This window comes from Antechinus flavipes, chromosome 1 (genome assembly GCF_016432865.1).
Source record: "Antechinus flavipes isolate AdamAnt ecotype Samford, QLD, Australia chromosome 1, AdamAnt_v2, whole genome shotgun sequence".
NCBI classification, from domain to species: domain Eukaryota; kingdom Metazoa; phylum Chordata; class Mammalia; order Dasyuromorphia; family Dasyuridae; genus Antechinus; species Antechinus flavipes.
In genome coordinates, this window is record NC_067398.1 from 678,694,748 (window position 1) to 678,703,274 (window position 8,527).

Genomic DNA, 8,527 nt, shown 5'->3' on the forward strand with positions numbered 1-8,527 from the left:
TTAAAGACATCAGTCACCAGGCTTATAAGCTAAGTTTCATATTCAATTTTAAATTTATCATTACATCTCATATTCAATTGTTTGTCAAATCCTGTTCTTTCTATTTTTGTAATATTTCTTATATATGCCTCCTTCTCCTCATTAAAAAAATACAAAACATTGTCATATGCCCAGCAGAACATCAGGGAGGATTTCAAATATAAAACAATAAATTTCATTTCAAGAAAGCATATATAATAATAGAAGAAATTATATTCATGTGTGTCCATTTTTTCCTTGCTACCTTGCAGATTATTCTTTTGTTCTCTGCTGTGTACTTTTTACTTTATCCTTTTCCTTCTGTTTTCATCCTCCCCTTTAATTCCTTCAAACAGGCTACCGTTAAGCACAAATATATTTATACACACACATACACATATTCATAATCACCTACAGACCCACACACATATACGTTTATCTAAGGATACATATATTTTATGAGTTATTTGTGTATTGTCTCATTGAAGTATGAGCTCCTTGAGTGCAGGGAGTGGATTTTTTTTGGTATCTCCAGTAATTGGCATAGTGCCTGGCTTATCATAGATGTTTAATAAATTCTGATTGACTGACTGATTCAAATATATAAAAAGAGTCATTGCAAAATAGGCAAAGGGCCAAATGACATGAATAAGCAATTCTCAAAAGAAGAAAAATCATTCATCAATAACTAGGTGAAAAAGTGCTTCAGACACTAATCATTAGAGAAGTATAAATTAAAGCAATTGTAAATTTCAATTAAACTTCTCAGATTGGCAAAGACTACAAGAAAGAAAAAAATCACAATTATTGGGGAGATATTGGAAAATAGGCACACAGATGAATGGTTGGCATTTGTGAACTGGCCCAACTATTCTAGACTTTATCCCAAAAGTCACTAAATCATGCACATCCCTTAACCTAGCATTGCCATTACTAGGCATATATCTAAAGAGATAAAAGATTCATATGGGCTTATAAATCCAATGTAGTATTGTAATGTAATAAATTATGAAAGGCACAAATTCAGAGAAACCAGGGAAGATTTGCATGAAATGATACAGAATGAATTGAGCATAACCAAGAGATCAATTTAAACAATGACTCAAAATTGTAAAGAAAAACAATTTTGTAAGACTTTAGAACTGTGATCAATGCATTGACTAATCATGACTCTAGAGTAATGATGATGAAATGTTTTCTACTTCCTGAAAGAGATTCCATATGGAATGAAAGGCACATATGTGGAACTGGACAATAGGTGAACCTGTTTTGTATTTTATTACAAAGGAAAGTTTTCTTTCTTTCTTTTGAAGAGGTGAGAGGGAGGAGTGATAATGACATAAAAAGAAAATCATCAATGGAACTGTTTTAAAATGTACAGAAGAAAGCAGAGGAAAATTCAGGGAGAAATACATTTAGGACAGCTTTAGAATTAAGGTACTAAATATATTATATACTTAAAAAAAACTTCATGGTTTTATGGACAATTCTATTTTCCCACTCTTCGTGGTATATCAAACTACTCTTATGCATTGGTTTTTGTCAACTTTAGAAAAAAATTGTAATTAAAAAAAGACAAAACAGGTGACATATCCAATAAACAGGCCATCAGTTTCTAGGCTAAAGAAAGAGGAAGCATTTAAGTTACTTAGGGCTTTGAAAGTCAACCTGAAGAGTTAGGATTTTCTGTTACAAGATAAGTGAAGGAAGGGTGAATAGGTAATTATTAAGGTCAATGTGTGAGGAGTTGCTGTAAGCCCCAGGGGATGACTGGAGAAAAGACAGTGAGGGTAAGGAAGGGTCTATAGGAAGCAGTGAGAAGAGCTGTGGATTGAGTTAGAAGACCTGAGTTTGAGGTCCAGCTCTGCTGATTATAAACTGGATGACCTGGATCTTCAATGTAGGCCATTAGATTGTGAGTTCCTTAAGATCAAGGACTGTCTTCTGCTACTTTTTGTATCTCTGATGTTTAGCAGAGGGACTAGCACATAATAGAATCATTGTAAATGTTATTGATTGACAGGTGGCAATTGAGTGTAGTAGAAAGAACAGGCTATCTGGAGTTGAAAGGCCCAGGATGATGTTCCTGTTCTGCTATTTATTAATTGATAAACCTTGGACAAGTCACTAAGGTTCTCTGACTCTCAATTTCCTCATCTATAAAATGAGATAATCCTGAAGATTTCTTTCAGATCCTATCATAATGATTCTTCTACTGTCAGGTTTATACTTCTAATAATATCACAGATAGAAAAGTGTACAGATGCTAAAATATTCACTGCAATTATAATAGAAAAGAACTTGAAGCAAAGTAGATGTCTATTAGTTGTATACTGGTAACCAAGTTCCGGCATATGTATGTAATAGGATATTTTCCTTGAGGCTACACTAGCTTTCACAGTATCTCTGTCTCTGCTACATGAAGTCATGTCCCAATTTGGGCCCCAGGATTAGTGCTTTCGCAGTTATATTGTTTTCCAGCCCTGATGCCCTAATGATGCTTATACATACATACATACACACACATATATACATATATATATACATGTACGTGTATATTGTATATATATATATATACATATATATATATATATATGTGTGTGTGTGTGTGTGTGTGTGTATTTTAGGTATATAGAAAAGATGCACAGTGAAAATGATGTGATCTGCTCTATTCCCCTGTTAGGAAGAAGCTATTATCAGGTAAGGAACTCTTTAGTAATCCCCATTATCCATCCTCTCAACTTTTGGGATGTTCAAACAATCTTTTGTGATATTAATTAGCATATTTCTAGCCAGGTACATTCCAAGAAGCTCCTGACCCTTCCCTCTGAGTTTCTGCCCTTACTTCTCTGGCCTTACTGAGAGGAAACCCCTAAAGGTAAATTTCCTCTAAAAAAGATCTGCTTATGATAGAGATCTTTGCTAAGTTCTCTTCAGAATTAAGCCCACTAAGAGGTACTTTCTCCCCCACCCCCCTTATAGTGCCTTCCCTCTAATGGCACCTTTCTCCTGACTGGCTAACTTTGGTCAGTCTAACCTGTCAGTCAATGGCTTTCTGGCATCTTATGGAGTATCTCCTTTCTCCTGGTTAATTATGAGTTCTGCTGGGGAACTTGCCTTTTTCCCAACTCATACTTTCCATTTCATACTTACCATTCCTAGTGTCTATTGTTTCCCTTCATTTTGTCAGTAACCCCCATCTTAAATAAATCTACTTTTTGTTAAAGAGATTGGCTGTTGTGAATTTGTCACATGCTTATTTTGGATTTTTTTTTTAATTGCTATCCCAGCCACATTAGAAATGAGATACTTTTAGAGGAAATATATGAGGGGAAGGATAGGACCAAGGAAGCTTTCTTGCTGAAGGTGGGATTTCAACTGAATCTTAAAAGAGGCTAAGGAGAGGAAGAGGAGAAGAAATGTTTCAGATATTGGGGACAAATGGTAAAAAGACACAGAGCTGGGAGATGGAGGATCCTTTTCTTTTCTTTTTTTTTTTAATTAACTTTTTATTGACAGAACTCATGCCAGGATAATTTTTTACAACATTATCCCTTGCACTCAATTCTGTTCTGATTTTTTCCCTCCCTCCCTCTATCCCCTCCCCCAGATGGCAAGCAGTCCTATACATGTTAAATATGCCATAGTATATCCTAGATACAATATATGTGTGCAGAACCGAACAGTTCTCTTGTTGCACAGGGAGAATTGGATTCAGAAGGTAAAAATAACCCGGGAAGAAAAACAAAAATGCAAACAGTTTCCATTCATTTCCCAGTGCTCTTTCTTTGGGTGTAGCTGCTTCTGTGATGGAGGATCCTTTTCAAGGAAAAGCCAGATCTAGGAAGGAAATGGAAGAACAGCTAAAAAAAAAAAATGGAATTGGACAGGAATATCTCCAAATAGACATGTTTGTACTGATTTACTTTTCCAAGTGCAATACTAAATACTACATCCACAGAAGCCTCCTATTCCTTGATGTCCACTGCCCCCTTGAATGTTTCATACTGGAATTACATTTCCACTCTTGAGACCTCTTACTCTGATTAGCTTGTTTCCCCAAACTTCCATTTTAGGGGAAAATGTCCAAGTTATCCATGCCATTCCTCTGTAGACTGCACTCTTGACTCTCCAAATGTCACCAACATTCAGTCATGTAATTCTCTTCCTGACTTCTGTTTTTCATCTCTCTTTTATGAACCTTGAGGCAGCTAGATAGCAAATACGGTGAACCTTGCAGTCAAGAAAATCTAAATTCAAATCCAACCTCAGATTCCTACTAGTTGTGTGATTCTGAGCAAGTCACTTAATTTCTATTTGCTTCTATTTCCTCAGCTTCAAAATGGGAATAATAAATAGTACTTATCTTCCAGGGGTTGTTGTGAGGATCAAATGAAAGAATATTTGTAAAGTGCTTAGCACAGTGCCTGGCACACAGTAGGTGCTTAAGAAATGTTTGATCCCAAGGGAGCCAAGATGGCAAAATAAAGGCAGAATTCACTCAACCTTTCCCCCAAACTACTCCAAATTCTTTTAAATAATGACTCTAAACAAATTTTAGAGCATCAGAACACCCAGAAAGATGAAATACAACATTTTCCAGCTAAAGACAATTTAGAAGGTCAATCTCTTGTCTGTGTCACCAGAGTGGGAGTCCAGCATGCAGTCCCAATGCAGTTTATGACAGTGCAACCGTGGCCTGGCCCCAGATTTAGTCCCAGCCCCAGCCTGCCCCCAACCCTGACCTGAACCCTAGCATTAAAGAGGTGGGGACTTCTGAATCAGCAGCAATACTGGAGGCTTCTGGATCTCTCTGTCTGAAGACACTAGGAAGGACTTGGAAGGTCAGTGGAGAGAGTCTGTGGCAAAGGGATGGGAGTCCCGTGTGCAATCTCAGTGCACACATGCCTGCACAACCCTGGCCCCAATCCAGTGGCCTCAGCATCAGTAAAGAAAAACTAGATCTTACAGTTACACTGAGGTAGTTACACTTCTAACAGCTCTAGGGCAGAAAGAGGTTCCTAAAAGGATCTCTGAAAACAGCTACACAAAGCCCCTGAAGCTTGGGACAGTGCCCTCTTCACCCTGGAAACAGAACCCTACTTTAACAAAGAGTTAAAAGCAGAATAGTAGGCTAGGAAAATGAGCAGACAACAAAAAAGTTTCTGACCATCAAAAGCCATTATGGTGACAAGGAAAATTAAAACACACACTCAGAACATGATAACAGAGTCAAAGCTCCTACATCCAAAGCTTCAAAAAAATTAGAATTGGAATCAGGCTATGGAAGAGCTCAAAAGGGATTTTGAAAATAAATTAAGAGAGATAGAGGAATAATTAGGAAAAGAAAAAAGGTAATGAGGAGAATAACTTAAGAAACAAAATTGACCAATTGGGAAAGGAGGTACAAAAGCTCATTGAGGAAAAACATTCCTTAAAAATAGAATTGTGCAAATGGAAGCCAATGACATTATGAGAAATCAAAATACAATATAGCAAAACCAAAAAAAAAAAAGAAAAAAGAAAAAAGAAAAAAATAGAAAAATGTGAAATATCTCTTTGGAAAAACAACTAACCTGGAAAATATATCCAGGAGAAATAACCTAAAAATTAGGGGTCTACCAGAAAGCCATGATCAAAAAAGAACCTGGACATCATCTTTCTTTCTTTCTTTTTTTTTTTTTTTTGAAAATTTAATTGTATTTAATAATAACTTTGTATTGACAGAATCCATGCCAGGATAATTTTTACACAGCATTATCCCTTGCAATCACTTATGTTTCGTTTTTTCCCCTCCCTCCCTCCCCCCCCCCCAAGATGGCAAGCAGTCCTATATATGTTAAATATGTTGCAGTATATCCTAGATACAATACATATTTGCAGAACTGAACAGTTCTCCCGCTGCACAGGGAGAATTGGATTCAGAAGGTAAAAATAACTCAGGAAGAAAATCAAAAATCAAATAGTTCACATTCATTTCCCAGTGTTCCTTCTTTGGGTGTAGCTGTTTCTGCTGGACATCATCTTTCAAGAAATTATCAAGAAAAACTGTCCTGGTACTCTAGAACCAGAGGGTTAAAAAAAATTGAAAGAATTTACCTATCATCTCCCAAAATGAAAACTCCCAAGAATATTACAACCAAATTCCAGAACTCCCAGGTCAAGGAGAAAATATTGCAAGTGTCCAGAAACAATTCAAATATAGTGGAGTCACAGCCAAGGTAACACAAGATTTAACAGCTTCTACATTAAAGGACTGGAGGGCTTGGAATATGATATTCCGAAGAGCAATGGAGCTAGAATTGCAACCAAGAATCACCTACCCAGCAAAACTGAGTATAATATTTCAGAGGAAAAATTTGTCATTCAATGAAACAGAAGATTTTCAAATATTCATTATGAAAAGCCCAGAGCTGAATGGAAAGATTTTTAAATACAGTATTCTGCAGAAGCATAAGGAGGTAATCAGAAAAAATGATGTCATAAGGGATTTAATAAGGTTTATCTATTTATATTCCTACCAGAGAGGATGATACTTGTAACCCATTGTAACTTGGGACTCATTAACACATTCTCATTATTATGGTAGTTAGAAAGAGAATATAGCCAGAGGGAACAGGTGTGAGTTGAATACAAAGGAATAATGTGTGTTTTGTTTTGTTTCTTTAATGATGAAATTAAGGGGTGAGAGAGGAATGTACTGGGAGAAAGGGAAAGGGAAAGGTGGAATGGTGTAAATTATCTGCCATAAAAGAAGATGCAAGAAAAAGCTTTTATAGGGGAAGGGAAAAAGGGAGAAAAGGTTGAGTGAATGAACTTTATTCTCATCAGAATTCATTCAAATAGGAAATAACATACATACTCAATAGGTTTATAGAAAACTATCTTACCCTGCAGGAAAATAGAAGAGGAGTGGCATTTGAGAAGGGAGGGAGGGCGATAAAAGAGAGGCATATTGGGAAGGAGACTTCTGGTTAAGATGGCGGAGAGGAGGCTCACAGCTGCATAAGCTCCGCGCTTTCTCTCACTATCCACTTCATTACAAGCCTCTGAATCAATGCTTGACTGAAAAAAACCCACATATAGTTACCAAGAGAAGCCATCCTTGAGATTCGCCAAGAAAGGTCTGTCTTTACTGGAGGACTGGGATGGTTTTAGATCGGGCACAGGCTGAGGGCAGCGGCAGTGAGAGCACGGGAGCAGACTGGAGAGGGGGTGGGGAATGATCGCAGCCATCTCTGCGGGGAGAGCTTCGCTACAGGTTTGGATACTTTGCTCCGGCAGCAAGTCAGCAGCCCAGCAGAGAAGCTAAAAACACCGGGGCTGAAGAATACAACCCCAAACAGCTGGAGTCTCCCGGGACCTGGCCGCCCTCCTCTTCCCCCCCCACAGTGACTCAGCACGCTCTGGGACCTCAGAGCGCAGGTGCACACAGTCCTGCTAGTGCCTCACTGCTGCCCCCTGCAGTCTGGAGAGGAAGCTCGGTAACATACCCAGCCCCTCCCCCAAAGAAAGACTCCAGTTTTTTTTTGTTTTTCTTTGCTAGTTTGTCTCTGATTATTTGACAGAATGAGCAAGAAGCTGAAGAGGACTTTAACCCTTGACAGCTTCTATACAGATAGAGAGCAGCCTCTAAATCCTGAGGAGACTAAAAACAGACAGTCCCCAGGTGAATCCCCAAAGGAGGAGATCATCTGTTCCTCAGCACAGATGAACCTCATAGAAGTAATTAAAAAGGCTCTCACAAGGGAGCTAGAAGAAAAATGGGAAAAGGAGAGGGAGGCTTGGCAAAAGAGCCTGGAGAAGTCAGTTAAAGAGAGAGTGGATAAAGAAGTAAAATCCTTGAAAAATAGGATTAGTGAACTGGAAACAGAAAATAGCTCTCTAAAAAACAAAATTGGCGAAATGGAAAAAAATTCCACAGAACTAAAGAATTCAATTGGACAATTAGAAAAAGATCTTAAAAAAGTGAGTGAAGAAAACACTTCGCTGAAAATCAGAATTGAACAAGTGGAATTGAATGACTCGAGGAGACAAGAAGAATCAGTCAAGCAAATCCAAAAAAATCAAACAATGGAAAAGGATGTGAAATACCTTCTGGGGAAGACAACAGACCTGGAAAACAGATCCAGGAGAGACAATCTGAGAATCATTGGACTTCCAGAAAAGAATGATGAAAAAAAGAGCCTGGACACTATTTTCCAGGAAATTATCAAAGAGAACTGCCCAGAAGTCATAGGAACAGAGGAAAAAATAAACATTGAAAGGATTCATCGATCACCCACTGAAAGGGATCCTAAATTCAAAACACCAAGGAATATAGTGGCCAAATGCCAGAACCCTCAGACAAAGGAAAAAATACTGCAAGCGGCTAGAAAAACCCAATTCAAGTATCAAGGAGCCACAATAAGGATCACCCAGGATCTGGCAGCATCCACATTAAAAGATTGAAGGGCCTGGAATATGATATTCTGAAAGGCTAAGGAACTTGGTATGCAACCAAAAATAA